The 24,030-nt window shown below is 37.6% G+C and overlaps 1 protein-coding gene across 1 annotated transcript in view; it reads left to right on the top strand.

Moving 5' to 3' along the window:
* CHST3 (carbohydrate sulfotransferase 3) overlaps nucleotides 1-24,030 on the top strand; it is a 161,029-nt gene that overhangs the window by 17,633 nt on the left and 119,366 nt on the right. The window contains exon 2 of the mRNA XM_053692019.1: nucleotides 884-993. The gene's annotated coding sequence lies outside the window, so the exon portion shown is untranslated. The remainder of the gene's footprint in view (nucleotides 1-883; nucleotides 994-24,030) is intronic.

Raw genomic sequence — 24,030 nt, 5'->3', positions numbered from 1 at the left:
AGTGCTAACGCATTGTCTTTTTATTGTGTATTTGACAATTCTTCAATTCTTCTGTACTTAGTGGTTGTTTAACATTTATTAAAAGAAATAATAAGAATCATCCTTTTATTTTCCAGCAATTATTTTTCAATAGCCACACTCCAACCACCATTTTTATTTGCCTTATTTTGAGGATTCAAACTAGGCTTTAGTCAGCAGACAACCAAGCTAGCCAGGGTCATAAACTTAGTATAAAATGCCTTTATTTGCAGTTAATGACAATTAGCGTCATGTACGTATAACATCAATAGCTTGATAAAGGGGCAGGTGCCCCGAAACGTTGCTCAATAAAGGTGCGGTTGCCTTATTCTGTTTGCCACCTGTGTGCTCTATTTGATGTACGTATCACAGTTAGCTTTGAGAAGTAAGTAGGATGCATTTCAAGCTCTGAATATCAGAAATTGCTTATTCTTCAGAGCTAAATTACATGGGGGAAAATAAATATTGGAAATATATTGCAAAGAAGTTTCATTATGCATATACATGTTATATATCAAGGTGTTTACTGTCCCTATTACACTGTAATTAGTATTGATATTATTTAGATTTTGGTTACAGACATATATATATGTTGTTGTTGTTAAAGCATCACTTAATTTGCTCTAAACTCAATAAAGTTACATTTAGTTACACTGGTGACCCCCAGCCAATAAGGGCATTTCCCACAGCTGCACTAGTGTATAGTAAAACTCCCACAAGCATAATAACTAAAAGAATATTTTTTTTACTTGTTTATATTTGATGTAATATTTGCATTTTCTTCAATCTAATAATGGCCTTGTACTCAAATTATTCTTTGTATCTTTTTAAAATATGGTAATATAAAATATTGTTTTTTAAATAGATGTTCCTGTGATGATTAGCCACTCCTTTCAGGCATGTAGAGGTGTGTCTCTTTCCACCAATAGAGCAGTGGGTGTTGTCTCTATCAGCCAGTGAGTATTGAATCCCAAGGTGCATATCATTTATATATGGATATATTTGTTTTACTTAAACCATCTTCGTGCATGAATGTATTTAGCATGTTTAATTGCTTCTGTTTCACAGGCATTGCAGTTAAAATACTGGCTGTGTTTAGCAAGCCTTGATAATTATCAAATTAAAGACTGGTTATTACAAACATGCATATGTTTTACCCTGCGCAAGCTTGTGGTTGGGTCCGTATACACTGGAAGTCTTGATACTCATAGTAACAAGAGTAAAGTTTATAGCGATCAAGTTACTAGTTCACGTCAGAAGGAATGAAGATTTTATGTCTAAATTCCCCAGATGTGAACAGAACTGCTTCCTTTCTGACATCAGATATAGGATCCCAGATGTGAAATTTCCTCCTTATTCTCTGATCAAGCACATCACCCTTCTCAAACTGTAAGGGGTAAAGCCAACGGATCTATAGCCATACAAAGAAAAAAATACTGTAAATTTGTGAATTAATAAGCAAAACAATGTATAGTGTCATTTATATAAATGCTTCAAAAAATAGATAACGCCTTTACTATCCATTCCTCAGCTTTGCACAACCAACATTGTTATTTTAATAAACTTTATAACCTCTAAACCTCTAAATCTCTGCATGTTTCTAAGCCCCTGCAGGCTGCCTCTTATCTCAATTTATTTTGTTAGCTTTTCACAGCTAGACAGTGCTAGTTCATGTGTGCCATATAGATACTATTGTGCTCATTCCTGTGGAGTTATGTAGGAACCAGCATTAATTGGCTAAATGTTAGTTTGTAACAATCACTGAGATAAAGAGGCAGTCTGCAGAGGCTTAGACACAGAGGTAAAAAGTATATTAATGACAGTGTTGGTTATGCAAAACTGGGAATGGCTAATAAAGGGATTATCTATCTTTTAAACAATAAACATTTTCAAGTAGGTGCTAAGCAAGTTTTAATTCTTTTTCATTAGATGACTGTAGACAAAGTTGTGAAATTCTAATGAGAAAAAAAAATATGCACAGAAAGTATCACAAGCATTATGTGTACCAGCTTAAATGTAAGTACATTCTACTAAAAAAGCTGGCATTTACAGAAAATATAATACTATAAATATGGGGTTTAAATGAATATAGAAAATACAGATGTGCTCCTTCAATTACACATAATAGTTACATTTAATCAACCAATTAAGATGTATATAACAGTCAAAAGTATATTGTACTGATTTTGTACTGATTTTGTACTGATTTTGTACTGATTTTGTACTGATTTTGTACTGATTTTGTACTGATTTTGTACTGATTTTGTACTGATTTTGTACTGATTTTGTACTGATTTTGTACTGATTTTGTACTGATTTTGTACTGATTTTGGCATAAAAAAAAAAGGCTGAAGAGCAGAGCTTGACAAACCCATGCTTCAGGGAGCAACTGGTACCTTAAAATTAAGCCCTGGCACCCTGGTTTAGAGTCCCCAAAACACCTGTGGGTGCTCCTTACTTCTCCTCTGCAGGCCACCACAAGCTACTAAAATTTAGCTTGGTGAGACTGGGTCTATAGACCATGCAGTTGTGAAATTGTATTGGGTTATAGCTTATTCTATAATGTGTGTGTGCGTGTGATAAATATATATATAAGATATACTCCCATATATGACTGTACATACACATTTGTATAAGAATATTATATTTGGGCTGGCTCTTAGTTAAACACATTTGTTGAGCCCTTCTTTAATGCATGCTAGAAGTAAACATAAATGTCAATGGTATAATTGGACAATAAACATGTAAATAACACTGAGATTGGCACCTTAATTACACTCATCACAGGGGGTACTTAATGCTGATTGGCAGATTTGCTCATGTGCACAAACTTGATTGACAGACAAGCTAGGATAGACTCGGACTCAGAAACTGGCACTGGGCATATACACTATTTGCATAAACGTGGCTAAATGAGACTTTTATGCATATTACATTGCAAAGTGCTTTAAAATAGTGTGCTGTGGTGAGCACCGTCTGAGGATAATACTGACCTCTATGTCCCTGTAAAATAAAGATATAAAAACTATAAAAGTGTAAATATATTATAAAGTCTGAAGATCTAAGAAAACATAGGGGATGGGGGGCTGACAAGGAAGAAAAATCTGTTGCTGTAAAAGTATTACTGTGAGTACAAAGAACATAAATGCATTATTCATATTTGCAAGCACCTTTTATACAGAAAAATTGCAGCATATTGTAAAACAAATTGTTCTCTTTACACGTCTGCCATCTTTAAAATACCTTGAAATGTTATTTTATTGTGTTTTTTTACTTTGATTCCTACTTGTGCCTCTTCATTTACTCGCATATTTGTTTATTTAAAGCACCAGTAAATACAGTAGATTTGCATAAACAACACATTCATGATAAAAGGGCAATGCAATAGCACTTAGAGGTCGATTTATCAAGCTCCGTACAGAGCTTAATGCCCCTGTCTAAAGACCACTGCTCCATAACTTGTCCGCCTGCAGTGCTCTGAGGCAGCGGACAGAAATTAACTCGATCCTATACGATCAGGTTGATTGACACCCCCTGCTAGCGGCCGATTGGCCGTGAATCTGCAGGGGGCGGCATTGCACTAGCAGTTCACAAGAACTGCTGGTGCAATGATAAATGTCGACAGCGTATGCTGTCGTCATTTATCAATTTGCAGCATCATTGTATCATGTCCACTCCCACTATGATAAATCTACCTCTTTGTCTGAACTTTAAATGAGCATTAGATTTTTTTCTGACACATTTTAAAGCTATGTCTGTTTCCACTCCTCCTTTATCATGTGACGCCATCAGCCAATCACAAATGCATATACATATATGCTGTGAATTCTTGCACATGCTCAGTAGGAGCTGGTGACTCAAAAAGTGTAAATATAAAAAGACTGTGCACATTTACTTCTATTAACAAAATGTGCAAAGTTGTTTAAAATTGCTGCTCTATCTGAATCATGAAAGTGTAATTTTGACTTCTGTCCCTAAAAAGGGAAACATGAGATATTTAGCCATCAGCAAACCTTTTGTTCTCTAAAACACAATTCCATTTGAACCATTGGTCACTTCTATTGCACCCTGCAGCTCACAAAAAATAGTCTAAGATTCCAGTTAGAACTGAATGTTATTCTTTAGCTTTGGTTTTATGTTCACTTCTAAGGGACATATAAGACAAAAATGTCATACATATGAGAAAGTACTGGTGGTAAAATATTCTGTGCAAAACATAGAAACAGAATACCCAAGGGCTTATTTTTATCCTTGCAGTGTAGGATGTCTCATTCAAGCCTGCAAACTGCAATTTAAGAAGTAGCACTGCTTCCTAACCTTGCTACTATCCCAGAAGTGTCTGAATAAAATCATCCTAGACTTGTAAGTCTGTGCAGCCAATCACATGAGAGCAGGGGTTGTCACTCAACCTTTGTGCGTGTACATATGTCTGTGTACATATTTATGTATGTACAATTGTGTGTGTATGAGTATAAGTGTGTGTGTTTATAAGTGTATATGTGTGTGTGTGTGCATGTATGTACAATTATGTGTATGTGTGTGTATAAGTATATCTGTGTGTGTATGAGTATATGTGTGTGTATATATGTATATGTGTGTTTATAAGTGTATATGTGTGTGTGTGTGCATGTTTGTGTATGTACAATTATGTGTATGTGTGTGTATAAGTATATCTGTGTGTGTATGAGTATATGTGTGTGTGTGTTTATGAGTGTGTATGTGTGTGCGTTTATGAGTGTGTATGTGTGTGCGTGCATATATGTGTGTGTGGTTGTTTGTGTATGTACAACTATGTGTATGTGTGTGTGTGTACATGTTTATATATGTACTATTGTGTGCATGTGTTTGTATGAGTATATGTCTGTGTGTTTGTATATGTTTATGTGTGTGCATATGTGTGTGTATATGAGTGTGTATATATTTGTGTATCAGTAAAAATGTGTGTGTTTATGAGTGTATATGTGTGTGTATCAGTAAAAATGTGTGTGTTTATGAGTGTATATGTGTGTGTATCAGTTTATATGTGTGTGTTTATGAGTGTATATGTGTGTGTATCAGTATATATGTGTGTGTGTTTATGAGTGTATATGTGTGTGTATCATTATATATGTGTGTGTATCAGTATATATGTGTGTGTTTATGAGTGTATATGTGTGTATCAGTACATATGTGTGTGTTTATGAGTGTATATGTGTGTGTATCAGTATATATGTGTGTGTTTATGAGTGCATATGTGTGTGTATCAGTATATATGTGTGTGTTTATGAGTGTATATGTGTGTGTATCAGTATATATGTGTGTGTTTATGAGTGTATATGTGTGTGTATCAATATATATGTGTGTGTTTATGAGTGTATATGTGTGTGTATCAGTATATATGTGTGTGTGTTTATGAGTGTATATGTGCATCAGTATATATGTGTGTGTTTATGAGTGTATATGTGTGTGTGTATCAGTATATATGTGTATGTTTATGAGTGTATATGTGTGTGTGTGTATCAGTATATATGTGTGTGTTTATGAGTGTATATGTGTGTGTGTGTGTGTGTGTGTATCAGTATATATGTGTGTGTTTATGAGTGTATATGTGTATATGTGTGTGTGTATCTGTATATATGTGTGTGTTTATGAGTGTATATGTGTGTGTATCAGTATATATGTGTGTGTTTATGAATGTATATGTGTGTGTGTATCAGTATATATGTGTGTGTTTATGAGTGTATATGTGTATCAGTATATATGTGTGTGTGTGTGTTTATGAGTGTATATGTGTGTGTGTATCAGTATATATGTGTGTGTTTATGAGTGTATATGTGTGTGTATCAGTATATATGTGTGTGTTTATGAGTGTATATGTGTGTGTATCAGTATATATGTGTGTGTTTATGAGTGTATATGTGTGTGTGTATCAGTATATATGTGTGTGTTTATGAGTGTATATGTGTGTGTGTGTGTGTATCAGTATATATGTGTGTGTGTTTATGAGTGTATATGTGTGTGTATCAGTATATATGTGTGTGTTTATGAGTGTATATATGTGTGTGTGTATCAGTATACAGTATGTGTGTGTGTCAGTATACAGTATATATGTGTTTGTTTATGAGTGTATATATGTGTGTGTATCAGTATACAGTAAATGTGTGTGTGTGTCAGTATACAGTATATGTGTGTGTTTATGAGTGTATATATGTGTGTGTGTATCAGTATACAGTAAATGTGTGTGTGTGTCAGTATACAGTATATGTGTGTGTTTATGAGTGTATATATGTGTGTGTGTATCAGTATACAGTATATATGTGTGTGTCAGTATACAGTATATATGTGTGTGTCAGTATACAGTATATATGTGTGTGTTTATGAGTGTATATGTGTGTGTCAGTATACAGTATATATGTGTGTGTTTATGAGTGTATATATGTGTGTGTGCATCAGTATACAGTAAATGTGTGTGTGTGTCAGTATACAGTATATGTGTGTGTTTAGCTATCTTTAAAGCACAGAATTCATTACTAGTCCACAAGAGGTTTTCTCATGTATCTGCTATATCACTGTACAGTAACACATATTTCCCCCTAAAAATCCTGGCAAATAGAATTCTGCATACAGAACATTTCTTGTGAAACTAGTGAACAAAAAGGTTAGTACATTTAATAAAAATGCTAAGTTGTATTACCATCCCTAAAAAAAAAAAGGCGTTTTTTTCATGAGTAGGAAAAACAAACACATGTCAAACATCTTACTGCTTCGTGCTCTGTCTGTTTTTTCTCAGCTGTGACCTCACCATGTACAGCTCAGCAGCTCCTCCCCAACCATATCCCTCGCTTTATGCAAAAACCACACAATGAATAGAGGGGTTTTTTCCCCCTCCTAGGAATGCAGCAGACAAGGGCTTCTGTAAATTTCTTTTAAGGAAAAAAATATATAAATTCCCAAACATAGTAACATTAATTTAGATGTAAACTAATATATATTTTGGATTTCTATTTTTACTCTAAAGCAAACATCTAGTCAGATAAGTAATTATAATTTTACAGCATATCTGTAAAAAGCTGCATAGAAAATTTCACCTGAGCATCTCCATGTAGAAAATGAAGATCCTTTACCTAAAATTTTCCTCAGTAGCCACATCCCAATTTAAAAGGACTTTAAGCAGCCAATCAGGCTGTTTTTTTCCCTCCAACATGCAGTAGACAGTAGCTGTAGAAAAACTGTTCACCGGGCACTTACTATTGTGAGCTGAAACAATTTTAAGGTAAAATACCTTCTTTTTTTACAAAGAGATGTTCAGTTATGCTGCATCATTTTCAAGTGGTTTAGCATATAAGTATTATGTCCCTTTAAGTGACTCCTTTATTTCAAAGAGGAGACTTTTCTTTTTTAAATGACTTGTCAGCCAATGAGCATTAGTAGTAAGACCCCATCAGCCAATGAGCATTAGTAGTAAGACTCCATCAGCCAATGAGCATTAGTAGTAAGACCCCATCAGCCAATGAGCATTAGTAGTAAGTCCCTATCAGCCAATGAGCATTAGTAGTAAGTCCCCATCAGCCAATGAGCGTTAGTAGTAAGCCATTATCAGCCAATACGAATTAGTAGTAAGTCCCCATCAGCCAATGAGCATTAGTAGTAAGTTCCAATGAGCATTGTCAGGAAGTCACTACCAGCCAATCAGCATTCGTAGGAAGTGCTGCTGATGCTCTATTAATTTTAAATTAAAGGGACATTAAACAGCTGGGTCACCATGCTAGTGCTTCCCTCCTATACCTCCAGTTCTCTTTAGAGCTGTTCTCTTATTTTTAATGATTACAGAGTTCAGTTGGTAATGCTCTGCATTTTATGCTGGGTGCCGCCATCTTCTAGCACCATGTGACTTTAACAGATCTGTGATGTTACTGGCGTCTTGACATAATAGAGAATGGATATGTTACATTTTTGCAGTTTTTGCACAGTTTAAATGTTACATAAAAAATATGGAGGCGCCCATTGTGAAGATGCAGAGCTTCACTCACTAATACTTTCAAAGGGTTAAAAGTGAATGAGTTTAAAGACAGCTGCAGGCACAGGATGAAAAACAACACCATGGTGAGCAGTAACCCTCATAATGTAGTTGTATTCAGCAGTTAAATGTCCCTTTAATAGCTTTTTTACTGCTTTAAAGTGATTTGAAAGTTAAACATTCAACTTTGATGTTTCAGATAGAGCAATGAAGTTTTAAACAACTTCTAATTTACATCTGCTGTCAAATTGAATTTGCTCTCATGGTGTTCTATCCTTTTGTTGAAGACTAAACCTAGGTTGGCTCATAGGAGCTCGGTAGTGATCGCAGCAGTGTTTACAAAAGTATTTTCACAAATGTTATCCATTGTTGCAGACACTGTTGCCCTATAGTGCTCAACAGCATATAACATAATTAAAAACATTATTACAAATACTGATGCCATATAGTTCTGAGGACATGTGCAGAGCTCCTGGCCCTACATAGGTATGCTCTTCATTGAAGTATACCAAGGGAACAAAGTACATTGCATAAGAGGAGTAAATCATAAACTTGCTTAACATCATACACTCATACATTACAAAGGGTCATTTTGACTTTCACGTCAAGTGGCCCCTTGGGTGATACTTTTCAGAGCTCCTCTGCACAGGAGCTGAATGAATTACTTCTACCATATCAGTATCTGGTTTTAGATAGAAGCCCTAAGTCAGGGCAATGGCCTCTCTTGCACCCCCTTTTAGGTATATATGGTTACATATAAATATACAAGTGGCGGCTTAAGGAATTTCCTTGAGCATTCTTGGAAATGGAATTCTGAAGCTTGTAAATAGTATAATAGCTGTGAAATGTAATGCAGGCTTCTCAGTTGTCCCTGATCTTGTGGGGGTAGTCATGAGCACGGGTGTTCACAAGGGGGATAAGGGGGGCATTTGCCACCCCACTGGATTTTCCTCTCTACATGAAGAACAAATTGTGGAAAAAAGACAATTGAATATCCTTTTTTTGTTTCCTTTAATCCTCCTGACTGTAGCTCCATTTTAGAGGAAGAAGCACAGTAGTCTAGGAGTTATATAGCATTCTAGAATTTAGCTACCTATTTCGCTCTCATTATTGTGATTATGCAATTCTGTACTCTAATGCCCAGCATGCATTGTACAGTAGTGGGGACTCGGGAGTGAGCTTCCTGGAAAGCTGAAAGTCACGCCTATCTTTTATGCTGTGTGTATATAAATAGGAGTCCTCCTACTCATACATGCTGGAACAGTTTGTTAAAAGTGTTTTCAATAGCACAAATAGAGAAGTGTACATTTTGTATATCCTAGGTAATGTAGTGTTAGCTGTTTTATATTAAATTATGTTGGTTGTTTTGTGTTTGATTTTGATTTTTTTATAACTGTAACAAATCAAATAAGCAAAACACTAAATCAATTAATAAATACAATATATGCTCCTTCTATTTTCATTTATAAGGAGTCTGGATAAATTAATTGATTTTATTACTGTCTGGGCACATTTCATTTTTTGCCCCCTGGAAAAATTTCTGCGGACGACCATGGTCATGGGCGGGGTCCTTAGTCTCCCACAATCCATCCATCCTTCTAGACTCTAGAGAATATGAGAATATAGCTGAAACCCTTGTCCCTGACCAATGCCCACTTGTTTAGAGCTGTCAGATTGCTCATTGTTATTTTCTGTAGCTGCATTGTGTGCCCATCTAAGCTTGTATTTAAATAAAACAAACTGCTACTTGTCTTATGTGTATCTCAAATTGTATTAAAAACTGACAGTATTCTTGCTTGCTATGTGATAAAGCATTCCTGAGTTTGTAAATTGCAGTTTTACTCATAATACTCATTATTTGCATATAAATAACTAATGACGACATATGAAAATACTAAATATTAAATACTAGTTGTCAACTGCCCTGGTTTTCCCAGTACAATCATTGATTTTACCCTCCTGGTATTATTGCCATGTGTGAGTCTGTCACACATTGGAAAGATCTAGGCCTGAGGTATGGACTTTGTATGGATGTCTGTGATGTGTGGGAATCAGCACATGTGGACTTTGCATACTGTAGCATCCTAGTCTTCTGCACTTCAACAACGAAATAATAAAATCATTTATCTAACTTAGTGAACTGACATCTGCGAATCTCCTAAAGTTTACAGATTTTATGAAATAATAATCATACAATTGTTTCCATTTTATATTTAGTGTTTTGCAGTGGAACCTAATGGGCAGGGCTATGTAAGCCATTAGGGGGCGTGGTCACTGCCTACTTGATTGCTCTGCTGCAAAGGGTCCTTGGAGAGTTTTGTTTCAAAACCTGAGAGTTGCATTCTTTTTAATCAACAAAATGGGAATCATTTAACCACTTGGCTGCTATAGATGGTCGCAATGTATCCAAACATGACTTACAAGGTTAAACTCCAGAAGTAAACTTTAAAAGACTTCATTAGTTGTTAAAAGAATAAAGTAAAACATTGGCTAAGCAGACGCTCATTATTATTTCTGTACTCTTTGTGCAGTCTAAGCCCTTAGGATTTTTTTTATGAAAAATTCTCAGGAAGTGGCATAATCTTTATAAATAAACTTAAGCACCCATGAATTATTTCATTTGTAGACTGACTTATCTGTGAGTAAAATAAACAAAAACAGGATGTCCTTTTTCTCTCTGAACATGGAACATTCTTGTACTGGTTGTTTATATTGGGACATAGATACAAAATCCGCATGTCACTTCACCAGGTTTTGCTGGCTCTGTTTAGACCCATATTCTGTCTCTATTGGGTGATACAGATAATCACAGATCCTATCATACAAGTCCTTTCTTGCCTCCCTGTCTGACCCTACCCACAGCTATGACCTGCCCTGACTGTTCTGCCCCTTCCCCTCGCCTGTTCTGACACTTCCCCCCGTCTGTTCTTACTCTGCCCCTAGTCTGTTCTGACTTTTTCCCTGGTCTGTAACATCCAGCCTCCTGTTCCAGAATAGTAACCAGAAAACAGATTTTTCCCACACCTTTTATCATGCATGTGGCCTGGGTCATTTATGCACATCTGCCACTCGCACATGCTCTAAATGCCAGTAAGCTGAAAATGTCACATTTTCTAAACCATCACTGCCTAAGAATTACATTGTATCAAAGGGGTTAACATAGTTACAATATAACTGTTTTGAAATACCTATAGGTTGTGATGATCAAATGCAGAGAACATAAGGAACTTGTTAGCGTAATAAAACAGTTTACTTGAAAATCAAGAACAAATGATGAGATGTCATTTACCTGGTCTATAACACTGTGTAAAATAATGTACTGGCTTTGCTGTGCATGTAAAGTAATAGCTTTTTTGCATTAAAAAAAACAAACAAATAAAAACAAAACAGCAATTGACACTTCTTTCCAAACTCACATGAAGGATATTGTATTCCTCTGCTACCTTGATGTACTATGTAACAATACAACTTCATACAATTGAAAAACCAAACGTAATAATCGGGCACTCTACTGCCTATGGGTAGATTCAGAAAAAAATCCCTTGTAACTAATAGAGCACAGTTCCTAAATCCATACAATTTAACCCCTTAATGACCACAATGTACCCTGTATGTCACTGGTCGTTAAGGGTTTTATCAGGACATAATAGCACAAGTCTAGCAAGAACACGCTATTAATGCCCTCCCTCCAGCAGACTTTGTGGAATAGAGCAGTCTCAACGCTGGTGGCAAGACCGCGCTATAAAACAATCAAGTCCCAAAAAAAGGCCAGTGACATACAGGGTACGTCGCTGGTCCTTAAGGGGTTAAATCAATATAAATTGTTTTCAATTAGAATCAATATGAAAGGTATGATAGCCAGTCTTGGGAATGCATACAAATATAAATATATACAGTAAAATTTAGACCCAAATAGCTGAATTAAAAGAATTCCTTGGGTCCCATTTATTAAAGCCTGGACGAACAATGTTTGCTTCCGGATCACAGAAAGTGAGCAGAAATACGCTGCCTGCATTTATCATTGCACAATCGTCTGCACTTGCAATGCTTTCTCCTGCTCACGTTAGCCCAATGGCGCTTGAGTAGGGTCTGTCAATCATCCCGGGAGAACGTGACCTGTGTGATTTTAATCTGCCAGCTAAGAGCTGGCGTACAGGTTGAGAAGCAGCAGTCTGATAACTGCTGCTTCTTAACGATCAGCTGCTGGCTCGCTCATGCACGCCTGCAGCGATAGGCCATTAAAGCTGTATATACGCAGCTTGATAAATGAGGCCCCAAGTGTTAACATTTATACAGACAACTTATCCACAATGAGTCCCTCCCGCAGAAAAGCGCTATATAAGTTGTTGTTATTATTATTATTATTATTATTAAATATACAATGTAGGAGTAAATAATATACAAGGTAATATAATACACAGTCAAAGTTGAGAAAGGAAGGGATGATTTAGTTGGTCAATAAGGTAGTCCCAGAGTTGTCAGTGTAAAGATCAAATGCCTCTATGAAATCACAAGTAAGGTGTGTGAAACAGGGGTCACAATTCCAAACCAAAAATAAGGTGCATACCTTGTATAATAGCCATGGCCATGTATACGGTGTAAAGTCGAAACGCGTAAGCCGGTCCAGCTTACACCTATTTACCTTCTATGCCTATTTCCACTTGCTTGTTCATTTTTAAAAATTCTTATTAAAATTGGATATTTTATTTTTTCATTGGGCGTACAGCACCTCTTTTCGTTGCAAGTATACACAGTCAACCATGTAATATCTATACTTATGAAGTGAGTGCATCCACTATCCAGACAGTTTTGTTCTGGTACTGTTGCACATCAGACAAATCTACAATATATAAGGGAGAGGTGTGACTCTGATTCAAATGTTTTATTATTAGTACCGTTAACTGGCCCACCCAGCTACTATAAATGCTTACAGTAATTACAATCACAATGTGCCAAATAAAATGTCACTGGAGATTCTCTGGTCATCTTGGTCCTGGCATCTGCTCGACTTTGGAAATCGGATCCTCTGCACAGAGTCTTGTGTCTCCACAGTGTCAAAAACGTCCTAGGCTGGAAGTACGGTGTCCCTCAGGTGACAGAAACTTCACACAATTGTAAATGTTTTGTATAAATGATGAAGGCTGAAGCTGTTGACATTATCTATTGAAAACAAACAAACAAACACACAAACAATAAAAAATGGGCATTCTATGGTTTGGCCTTTATTCATGTGTTTATTTGTCATTTTTGCAAATTCTAGCAGTAAAAAAAAAATCTTGCTTTTATTTTCAGTTTTTAATTTTTTTTAATCTTTGTCTAATCAGCACAATTAAAACCACTAAATATAGTATAACTGAACAATTGACACACAGTAAAGATCCAATACATAGAAACACATTTAATTAATTCCCATAGTCTTCAAAAGTTGATTTGCTAAAAGTTGATGGTTCCCTCGCACATAGTGAAAGTTCCCCAAACAATATCATACAAAACCACTGGATTGTTTTCCCCATTGAACAGCTCCTTCAAGCCTTAGGGGACCAGGAGACTGTAAGAAAAAATGACAATCAAGGAGACGAGAGAGATGAGTTTGTGAACGAGAGAGTCTTAATAAAAGTCTTCATAAAAAGTCCCTGGAGGGACAGTAACCTCGACAGTAACTATACAATAAAACTCCACACACTTTTACAAGACCCCCTGATTGTTTTATGGACTTAGCTACAGGTCCAGCTGCTATTGGATTTCTAAGGAAGGGGCCCTTTTTTATATATGATAGGAGCTACCTTTTTTCTGCTTCTACAATGTTACTAATTGTGAGGGAGATAGCATAAGGTATATGATAATATCCATGGCACAGATTTCTTGTATGGCAAGAGATTGGGGTTATGGCTAGGGTTAAGCCTCCTGGATGCTTTGCAATGCTTTCTCTGTCATCCAAATGTCACCCCAAATACAACATTACCTGCTATATTCCTGTACAGGTGACATTACTGCAGCCACTGACATATCGCTGCAATAGTTGGGCAACAGTTGGTTCTCATTGGTGCAATAGCCCTGGGTATTAGCCATCAAAGGGAGAAGGTTCCCTATCATTATTGAGTTCTATCACAGAATAAACACGTGAATGTTGAAATGGACAGACTGTGTTTTTCACTTTTTCTTACCATTATTTATGTTTTCAATTCCTATTTTCCTTCAATACCTTTCTCCTTGCTCTATAAACATCACTGGACTTTCGATTTCATGACAGCTGGCAGGACAAGTCAACACTGTAGATTTGCATAATCAGCAAATGCATGATAAGAAGACAATGCAATAGCACTTAGGGGCCTATCTATCAAGCTCCAGATAGAGCTTGAGGCCCCGTGTCTCTGGCGATCCTGCAGGCTCACCAGAAACATCAGTTATGAAGCAGCGGTCTAAAGACCGCTGCTCCATAACCTGTCTGCCTGCTCTGAGCAGGCAGACAGACATCGCCGCAATTCAACCCGATCGAGTACGATCGGGTTGATTGACACCTCCCTGCTGGATTGGCCGCGAGTCTGCAGGGGGCGGCATTGCACCAGCAGCTCTTGTGAGCTGCTGGTGCAATGCTGAATACGGAGAGCATATCAGGTCCGCCAGACTTTGATAAATAGAGGCCTTAATCTGAACTTCAAATGAGTAGTAGATTTTTGTTAAATAAATTGCAGAGTTATGTCTATTTCCACTCCCCCTGTATCATGTGACAGCCATCAGCCAATCACAAATGCATATATGTATATGCTGTGAATTCTTGCACATGCTCAGTAGGAGTTGGTGACTCAAAAAGTGTAAATATAAAAAGACTGTGCACATTTTGTTAATGGAAGTAAATTGGAAAGTTGTTTAGAATTGCATGCTGTATCTGAATCATGAACTTTAATTTTGACTTGAGTGTCCCTTTAAGTTCTTGGTATATTAGTAACAAACTAGGAGGCAAAGAACTCATCAGCACCACTGAGGTAAAACTAAGTTAGACAGGATGCTGATGAGTAAGCTAGATAACTACAGACTACAGCTGGTGTAATGTAGCACTTGTATAAAATGGACTCTAGCAAGAAATGATTATATACATATGATGGGGGATGTGTGCTTATAAGTGTATCCTGGTTCTTGTCTATTTGCTGCCTAAACTCATACAGAGTTTTCACAACTTCACATGTCGGCTGTTGAGGTGATGAGTGAGCAATAATCCCCCACAGATCTCGTATCCATCATACACATAGTGAGCAGCAGCTGCCTCAGTTTTGGTCGAGAGATGCTGTATCAAGAGGCTCTGGCCCATGTTTTATATAACCGTGTACAAATCCTGGCAGCTGTTTGTACTCTCTAGTTTATATAAAGGGACAGTAGTTTTATGATGTTTACCATTTGTTAAATTCTTTTGTAAACAAATTAAAAAAAAATTGTATTTGAAACCCTAGTACATTGGGAGATATGTCTACTGACTTGATTATTATACTTTATTTATACAGCACCAATATATTTCACAGTTTTGTCCTTGGGTACAATTCATATAAGTAACACATTGATAACATTTTAAGAGACAAGACAAAATTTGACAAACAAATACAGGAGGAATTTGGGGCCCTATTCCCATTGGAACTTACAATCTAGAATACTCGATAATAATTATTATTATAACTCTAGTCCTGAATATGGGAATAATAAATTAATAAATCTAAGGGAATTTATAAAACTAATTGAAAAAAACAACAACTTTCCAATGAAATAAAACAACTAAAATGACCATGTGTGTATCTTCTGTCTGCAGAAGATCAAAACATCTGCTCCCAGCACAAACATACTCAATATAAATTCTACTGCATATAAGGAATATTTGATGGTAAATAAAAGTAAGCAGTGGTCACTCATAATAAATAGAGATTTAAAAAAAAAAAAAAAGCTAAGGAAAGTAAGTAATAAAAACAATATGACTTTATGGGGAAGCTACAGTGTTTTGAGAACATTTGGATTTTCTTTTAGAGCTAATGTCAACATTCCGGGAATCTGGGTGCAGGTCCCTTTAGTAATTCTCGCAGTCTTGTCATAGGCCTCTCTCTGAGAATGTGTTTTGCTATCAGTAGTACTTTGTATTGTCTCTGGCATTAGTATATTTGCACAGCCTCTCAGACAACAAACACAATCTGCACCCAGTGAATATTCCTGTGGTTTAGCAAGCAGACGCACAGGAAAGCAACGCAATACAATAGTTTGGGTACAGCTGTTTGGAATTTTCACCAGGTTTATTTTTTCTTGTCCTTCCGAACTTCACATAGGTCCCTCTATTGATGTATAGACAAAGAACAATGTTTGTATTCGGCAAATGGAAAGAAATGCTTCATTAGTCTAATGTGAATCATTTAAAACTTTGTACCACACAGAGTGAACTAATAGATGTGGTATGTTAATACAATGAGACCAATCCAATCCCTTGCATTCTCTCTTTTATAGATGTTACGTGTGTATATTTCTGGCAGGCAAGGGGTTAAAGGGAAATGAAATCTAAACTTGTTATTTCATGATTCAGACAGAGGGGCCGAATTATCAAGCTCCGAAGATACCCCTAAAGGCCGCTGCTCCATAACTTGTCCACCTGCCCTGAGGTGGCGGACAGAAATCAACCCAATCTAATATGATTGGAATGATTGACACCCCCTGCTAGCGGCCGCAAATCTGCCGGGGGCGTTATTGCACAAGCAGTTCTGGTGAACTGCTTGTGCAATGATAAATGCTGACAGCGTATGCTGTCGGCATTTATCGATGTGCAGTGGACATGATACGCTACCTCATATAATTTCCGCTCGCACTTTGATAAATATGCCCCAGGGCCCAGAGCATAGAATTTTAAACAACTTTCCAATTTAGTTTAATTATTTAACTTGTTTAGTTCTCTTGGTATGATTAGTTGAAGATCATACCTCAGGAGCAGCAATGCATTACTGGTAGCAAGATGCTGATTGGTGGCAGTGGCGGATCCAGAGCCTGGTCTCGGGAGGGGCACTTCCAGATTTTTTTGTCCCCCCACCCCCTACCCACCCTAAGTTTTAGGCTGTTTTTCGGCCATAATATTTTTTGGTCATGGTGTAATTTGAATATATATATATATATATATATATATATATATAAACACACAACCCCTCTCCCTCACACAGCCCCTCTCCCACACACACAGCCCCTCTCCCACACACACAGCCCCTCTCCCTCACACAGCCCCTCTCCCACACACACAGCCCCTCTCCCATACACACAGCCCCTCTCCCACACACACAGCCCCTCTCCCCCCACACACAGCCCCTCTCCCCCCACACACAGCCCCTCTCCCCCCACACACACACAGCCACTCACACACACACACACATACATATATACACTCATACACAAAATTCCCCATGAATACCCCTAACAGCTATTTTGCAAAAATACTTCCACATGACTGGCTTGGTTCCCAACATACAGATTTAAATCATTTTGAGTAAGGGGCTTACTTGCATATACACAACCAGATTCCACCTCTCAAAAAGATAAAAATTTTAAATTTCCACAAAACATGTTAGGGTCTAAAGATAATTTACACCCAACAAAGATTTTTTTTTTTTTACATATAAAACACATTTAATAAGAGATTTTGATTCTTTATAGTAAGACACACCCCTTCCTGGAAATCCAAACAGTTCCAACAAATGTAAACTAAAATTGTGACATCAACTTGTTTTACAGACAGATAATCTGCCCTAAAAAAATAAAAATAAAGAACATTTTATGGTGCAATTGGGTTTTCAAAGTTTTCCATAAAACTGAGCAATTTAAACAGTTCTGAAACTGAAGCTTGTGCTCTTTAATATTTACATATAAAATGGCATCTTATAAACGAAATAGACAATAACTACAATAAACATGCTATCAGAAGATGACAGCAACAGAATTAGATGTTATGTTAGACAACAGGAAACTATAATCCCAAATCCCAACCCAGTTCTACTGAAATAAAATAAGCACTGCCACAGTGCCACATGAACAGTTTATCTGGGGGACTGTGAATGCCTAGTATGCATTTATCAGCACCGAGTCAATGGCCATGCATTTATTGTGTGAAAAAGACAAAGACTATTTAAAACAACTGTTACTGCCCAAAATAACAGATGCTTTGCAAGCACGGACTTCATGGCTGCTACTAGGAGATTTCCTGCTGGGGTAGGTAGTCAGGCTTAAAAGAAAATTAGTCACTTTTTTACACAAAACATCGATCATGCAATTTGAGGAGGGGGCTGATGAGCGTGGTGCCGGTGATATAGTGTAAAAGAGTCTAAGACCGTGGACTTGATAGTAAGACCGTGACGACTCACTGGAAAAGCAATGTTTAGTTCCTACCTGGCTTGGCTGGCTGGTATGCATGTCATGCATACCAGCCAGGTAGAAACTAAACATTGCTTTTCCAGTGAGTCGTCACGGTCTTACTATCAAGTCCACGGTCTTAGACTCTTTTACACTATATCACCGGCACCACGCTCATCAGCCCCCTCCTCATCAGTCCTCCCGCCTGGCCACCCCTGCCCTGCTGGCCCCCTCCCTCCTCACCAGTCCTCTCCGCTCCGGCCTCCAGTCAGTGACTGTCAACTCCTGTGCAATCTGCGACGATCCCACTCACACTGTCTGCTCTGCTGCAATCATGCGTCCTCATGTGTGCGATCCTCACTGCCCTGGGAGGGAGATCACGTGCGCATGTGCGTGTCTCCCTCCATCAATGTGTGGCAAGTCGGCAACAGTCTGGGACAGGAAGGCGGCGGAAGTAACAGAAACGTCACGTGACCTCGGCAAAAAACCGGGTCACGTGACCGCATAACAAAAAAAAGTTTTTTAAATTTACAGGAAAAAAATAAATAAAATAAAAATATGCAGTTGTGACACTTTGCCGTTCCCCCAAAACTGCCGCCCTACTAGAACTGCAGGAAGCCCTCTCTCACTATATTCTCGGGGGGGGGGGCAATTGCCCCGTTGCCCCCCCCCTGGATCCGCCACTGATTGGTGGCTGCATATACTGTATATGCCTTTTGTCCTTGGCTCAGCTAGCCAGTAGTGCACTGCTGCATCTTCAGCAAAAGGTACCAAGAGAATAAAGTAATTTAGTAATAAAAGTAAATTGTGAAATACAAATTTTGGGCTTTGTGTCACTTTAAATATAGTTCACAGTAACTGCATAATTTCAGATCATTAGAAACAATATTACTACATGTTGTGAGAAATAGCTGACAAACCATGTTCTAATCAAGTGATAGCAAATAGCCAGACCTAGCTCCAAATCTGTGGGTGGTCATAATTGTCGTTAGAGGAATCAGAGACAATAGGATTCTATATACATATATAAAAGAGAACGGAAAATAGGGGCTTTTACACTATACTCTTGTTTAAAATTTATATTTTTAATGTGAAATTAATTTAAAACATTTTTTAAATATTATTATTGTTAATAATAATATTTAAAAAATGTTTTATATTAATTTCACATTAAAAATATAAATTTTAAACAAGAGTATAGTGTTTAAGCTGGATTTACACACTTACCTTGATACTCTCTATCTTTCTCTCTCTAATCTATCTCTCTATTATCTATCTATGTATCATCTATCTCTCTATTATCTATCTATGTATCATCAATCTCTCTATTTTCTATCTATGTATCATCAATCTCTCTTAAGCTCTTTGTAAGGGTCAAACACATTTATATTGATTCAGTATTTGAAAAAACGTATTTTGTAATGAATAGAGAGCACATCAGATATAAAACACTAATGACGTTAGTTTTCATGTGCTGTTATTATACTACAGTAATATATATGAGAAGTATAAGACGTGATCTAACAGTTCCTGACTATTTATTATAGTAATTTACAATTCTTTGTCGCCTATACAATATGTGTAAATGTACCTAATGGGGTAAAAGTACAGAGAGGGTTAACCTAATGAGTGTACAAGACAGCTGGACATCAAATCCAACGCCATATTAGCTTGCCAGACATCTGTGAACCCCTCATGACCTGAGCGTAGCACACACAGAGGGACGTGTCCTGTAACATTGTGTCTTTGTTACAGATCAGTCCACTTGCCCCTCTTTGTTCTCACACCTCTCTCAAACCATTTGCTACAAAAACAAGATCTACTCTAGAGGAAAACTACATTCAATCTGCATTTTTTTGGCCTTTCAGTACAAATATTGAAAATATAACAAAGACAACCACATTCAATAGCCGAATGCATTGCAGCCCCTCTCACACACAATGGGGCCCATTTATCCGTAAGGAGCTTGTGGGCCCGTGTTTCTGGCGAGTCTTCAGACCGCTGCTCCATAACCCTGTCCTCCTGCTCAGAGCAGGAATCGCCGGAATTCAAGCCGATCGAGTATGATCGGGTTGATTGACACCCCCTGCTGGCGGCCCATTGGTCGCGAGTCTGCAGGGGGCAGTGTTGCACCAGCAGCTCTTGTGAGCTGCTGGTGCAATGCTGAATACAGAGAGCATATTGCTTTCCGCATTAAGCAAGGTCTTGCGGACCTGATCCACACTGTCAGATCAGGTCCGCAAGACATTTAGTAAATAGGCCCCAATGGGTCAGATTACGATTGGAGGGCTTTATTTGGGTGTTTGCACGCGTCAGGTTTACCGCTGGTATTATGAGTTGAAAACACATATAAATACATACGTACACACACATATATATATATATATATATGTGTGTGTGTATAGATATATATGTGTGTGTGTGTGTGTGTGTGTGTATATATATATATGCTGTAACAACAAAAGTCCAGCGCACCCGGCAGCAATGAGACTCAACAATTTGATATGCCTTGATATATACCTTTTGGTCACTGAGGATTGCTATGTAACAACATAAGGAAACGCGTCTGACTATTATTCTTTTCCCTAACTGCTGCCTGTCATATGCTGTCTTACTTTTAGCGTGTTGGACTGTTTGGCCATCAGGCATATTTGGCTTTGTCTAGCCCTGTGATCAACATCTAACAGAATTAAAGGTATATATCAAGGCATATCAAATTGTTGAGTCTCATTGCTGCCGGGTGCGCTGGACTTTTGTTGTTACAGTGTTACTTTGGTGGGCGTGGATGGAGCGCTCCTTTTTCCTTCGCACCGGAGCAGATGAGTGAACGTACATACGTCATCAGGATGTCTAGCAAGAAAGTGGGTGTGTATACTACGTGAAGAGCGTCACGTGATCGGATTCGACACGCTGCTGTGTCTGAGCGCTTCCCTGGTTGCGAGTGTATATATATATATGTGTGTGTATAGATATATATGTGTGTGTGTGTGTGCGTGTGTATATATATATATATGTGTGTGTGTATGTGTATATATATATATGTGTGTGTGTGTGTATATATATATATATGTGTGTGTGTGTGTGTAGGTATTTATGTATTTATATGTGTTTATATGTATATATGTATTTACAGACATTGGGGCCTATCTATCAAGCTCCGAATGGAGCTTGATGCCCCGTGTTTCTGGTGAGTCTTCAGACTCGCCAGAAACAGCAGTTATGAAGCAGCGGTCACAAAGACCTCTGCTCCGTAACCTGGCTGCCTGCTCTGAGCAGGTGGACAAACATCGCCGGAAATCAACCCGATCGAGTACGATCGGGTTGATTGACAACCCCCTGCTGGCGGCTCATTGGCAGCAAGTCTGCAGGGGGCGGCGTTGCACCAGCAGCTCTTGTGAGCTGCTGGTGCAATGCTGAATACGGCGAGCGTATTGCTCGCCGTATTCAGCGAGGTCTGGCGGACCTGATCCGCACTGTCGGATCAGGTCTGCCAGACCTTGATAAATAGGAGCCATTGAGCCCTTTGCAGTTAAGTAGATGAATACATGGAAAAGCATATTTATGCAATATTCATATTTAATAAAGTGTTATACTGTGTATTTACTGTAAATATACATTCCAATGTTCTGCACATAGAGGATTTTGTATTTATAAATAGATATTCCTATCTGTATCTGTATATATCTATACCTATTTATAATCATCTATATTTATAGGTATGGATATATATTGTACCAATAAAACACCATATATATATATTTATTTATGAATAAATAGAACATATTCCTGTATGTGAAGAATTGTAATGTGAAATATTCATATTTTCATGTTTGCGCACGAGTAGGGTGTTAGATTTTTTACACTTTTTTTTCTTCATTGACTTCTATTGGGGAATACGTGAATGCGCACACGATATTGTACATTTGGCTTTTTGCACTTGCCAGTTTAGCGTGCAAGTGAAAACAGTTTACTTTCAACTCATAATATGAGCGCTACGCTCCAATTGCCTGGTATTTGGTGGCTGAATTGACCTTGTTAGGAGGGATCAGACTGATACACTTTAGGAAAATTCTCCTCTGTGACAAGCAAAATTGGGCTAAAAGAGGCTGCACCTATGTGGTATCTCACCATAGAACAAGCACTTTTCTTTCTGTGTGTATACACATTTCTTCAAACTCTCTTTAGTATGATTATTTATTGCAAGTCAGCATAAAAATATTGCAATTGCAAGACATTTAACTGCCCCTTCAAATTTTATAAGCAACTTGCATTAGAGGGATATTAAACCTAAATGGCAGAGTTTTGCTATTTTTGAGTAGCACATGCATACGCCCTATTGAAAGGCCCTTTGAGTGTATTTATTTGGTTTCCTTTGCTGCAGCCAGGGCCGCCACTAGAAATTTTGGGGCTCCTTACTTAACCATTGATCAGGGCCCCCCTTTGACATGTGCATTTTTTGACCAAGTGACTAAAACATATATGCACTTTATTCTTAAAGGGACAGTCTACACCAGAATTGTTATTGTTTAAAAAGAAAGATAAGCCCTTTTTTACCCATTCCCCAGTTTTGCATAACCAACACAGTTATATTTATATATTTTTTACCTCTGTGATTATCTTGTATCTAAGCCTCTGCAAACTGCCCCTTTATTTCAGTTCTTTTGACAGACTTGCAGTTTAGCCAATCAGTGATGGCTCCCAGGTAACTTCACATGCATGAGCATAGTGTTATCTATATGAAAAACATGAACTAACACCCTCTAGTGGTGAAAAACCTGTTAAAATGCATTCTTAAGAGGCGGCCTTCAAGGTCTAAGAAATTAGCATATGAACGTCCTAGGTTAAGCTTTCAACTAAGAATACCAAGAGAACAAAGAAAAATTGGTGATAAAAGTAAATTGGAAAATTGTTTAAAATGACATGCCCTATCTGAATCATGAACTTTTTTTGGACTAGACTGACCCTTTAAGTGTAGTCAAACTTGCAAATGTTGTAAAGGTAGTAAAACACAAACACAGAAACACACAGACACGCTCATACACTGAAACACACTCACACATAAGGATTCACATATAGACACTGTAGCAGACATGCAAAGAAACACGCAAACAGACTCAGACACAGACACCCACACAGCCACTTAGCACTTGTTTACATTGACCTGACAAGTAATGAGGTAGACTACAGTTTTCTTAAAAAAAGATTTACAAGACAAAATATGGATTTCTGATTATCTTTTTGTCAAGGAAGATGCCAACTATATGATGACAACAGCATGCAGTGGCTGAAAGGAAGGGCCCTGAACTGCCTAAACAATAATTTAAAGGTTAAGTGGTGGATTGGTGACTTCCAGAAAGGTCTCATTAGTTTCAAAGTCTGTAGAAAGATGTGAATAATCAGTAGTAAGGTCCAAATGTCCTAAAAAAGAACAGACAATGGACACACACACACAAACTTAAACACAAACTTGCACATACACCCAAGGAAACACCGACAGAGACAGCCTCAGAAAACACACAAAGACATACACACTCATAGACACCCACAGAAAACACACAAAGAAATACACACACACCCTCAAAGAGACATCCACAGAAAATGCACATAAAAAGAGACACACAAACCCTCACAGAGAGATCCACAGAAAAAAAAATACAGAC

Source organism: Bombina bombina, chromosome 9 (assembly GCF_027579735.1).
Source record: "Bombina bombina isolate aBomBom1 chromosome 9, aBomBom1.pri, whole genome shotgun sequence".
In the NCBI taxonomy this organism is placed as follows: Eukaryota; Metazoa; Chordata; class Amphibia; order Anura; family Bombinatoridae; genus Bombina; species Bombina bombina.
Note: the sequence above shows the minus strand (reverse complement) of the source record. Positions and strands in the feature narration are given on the sequence as shown.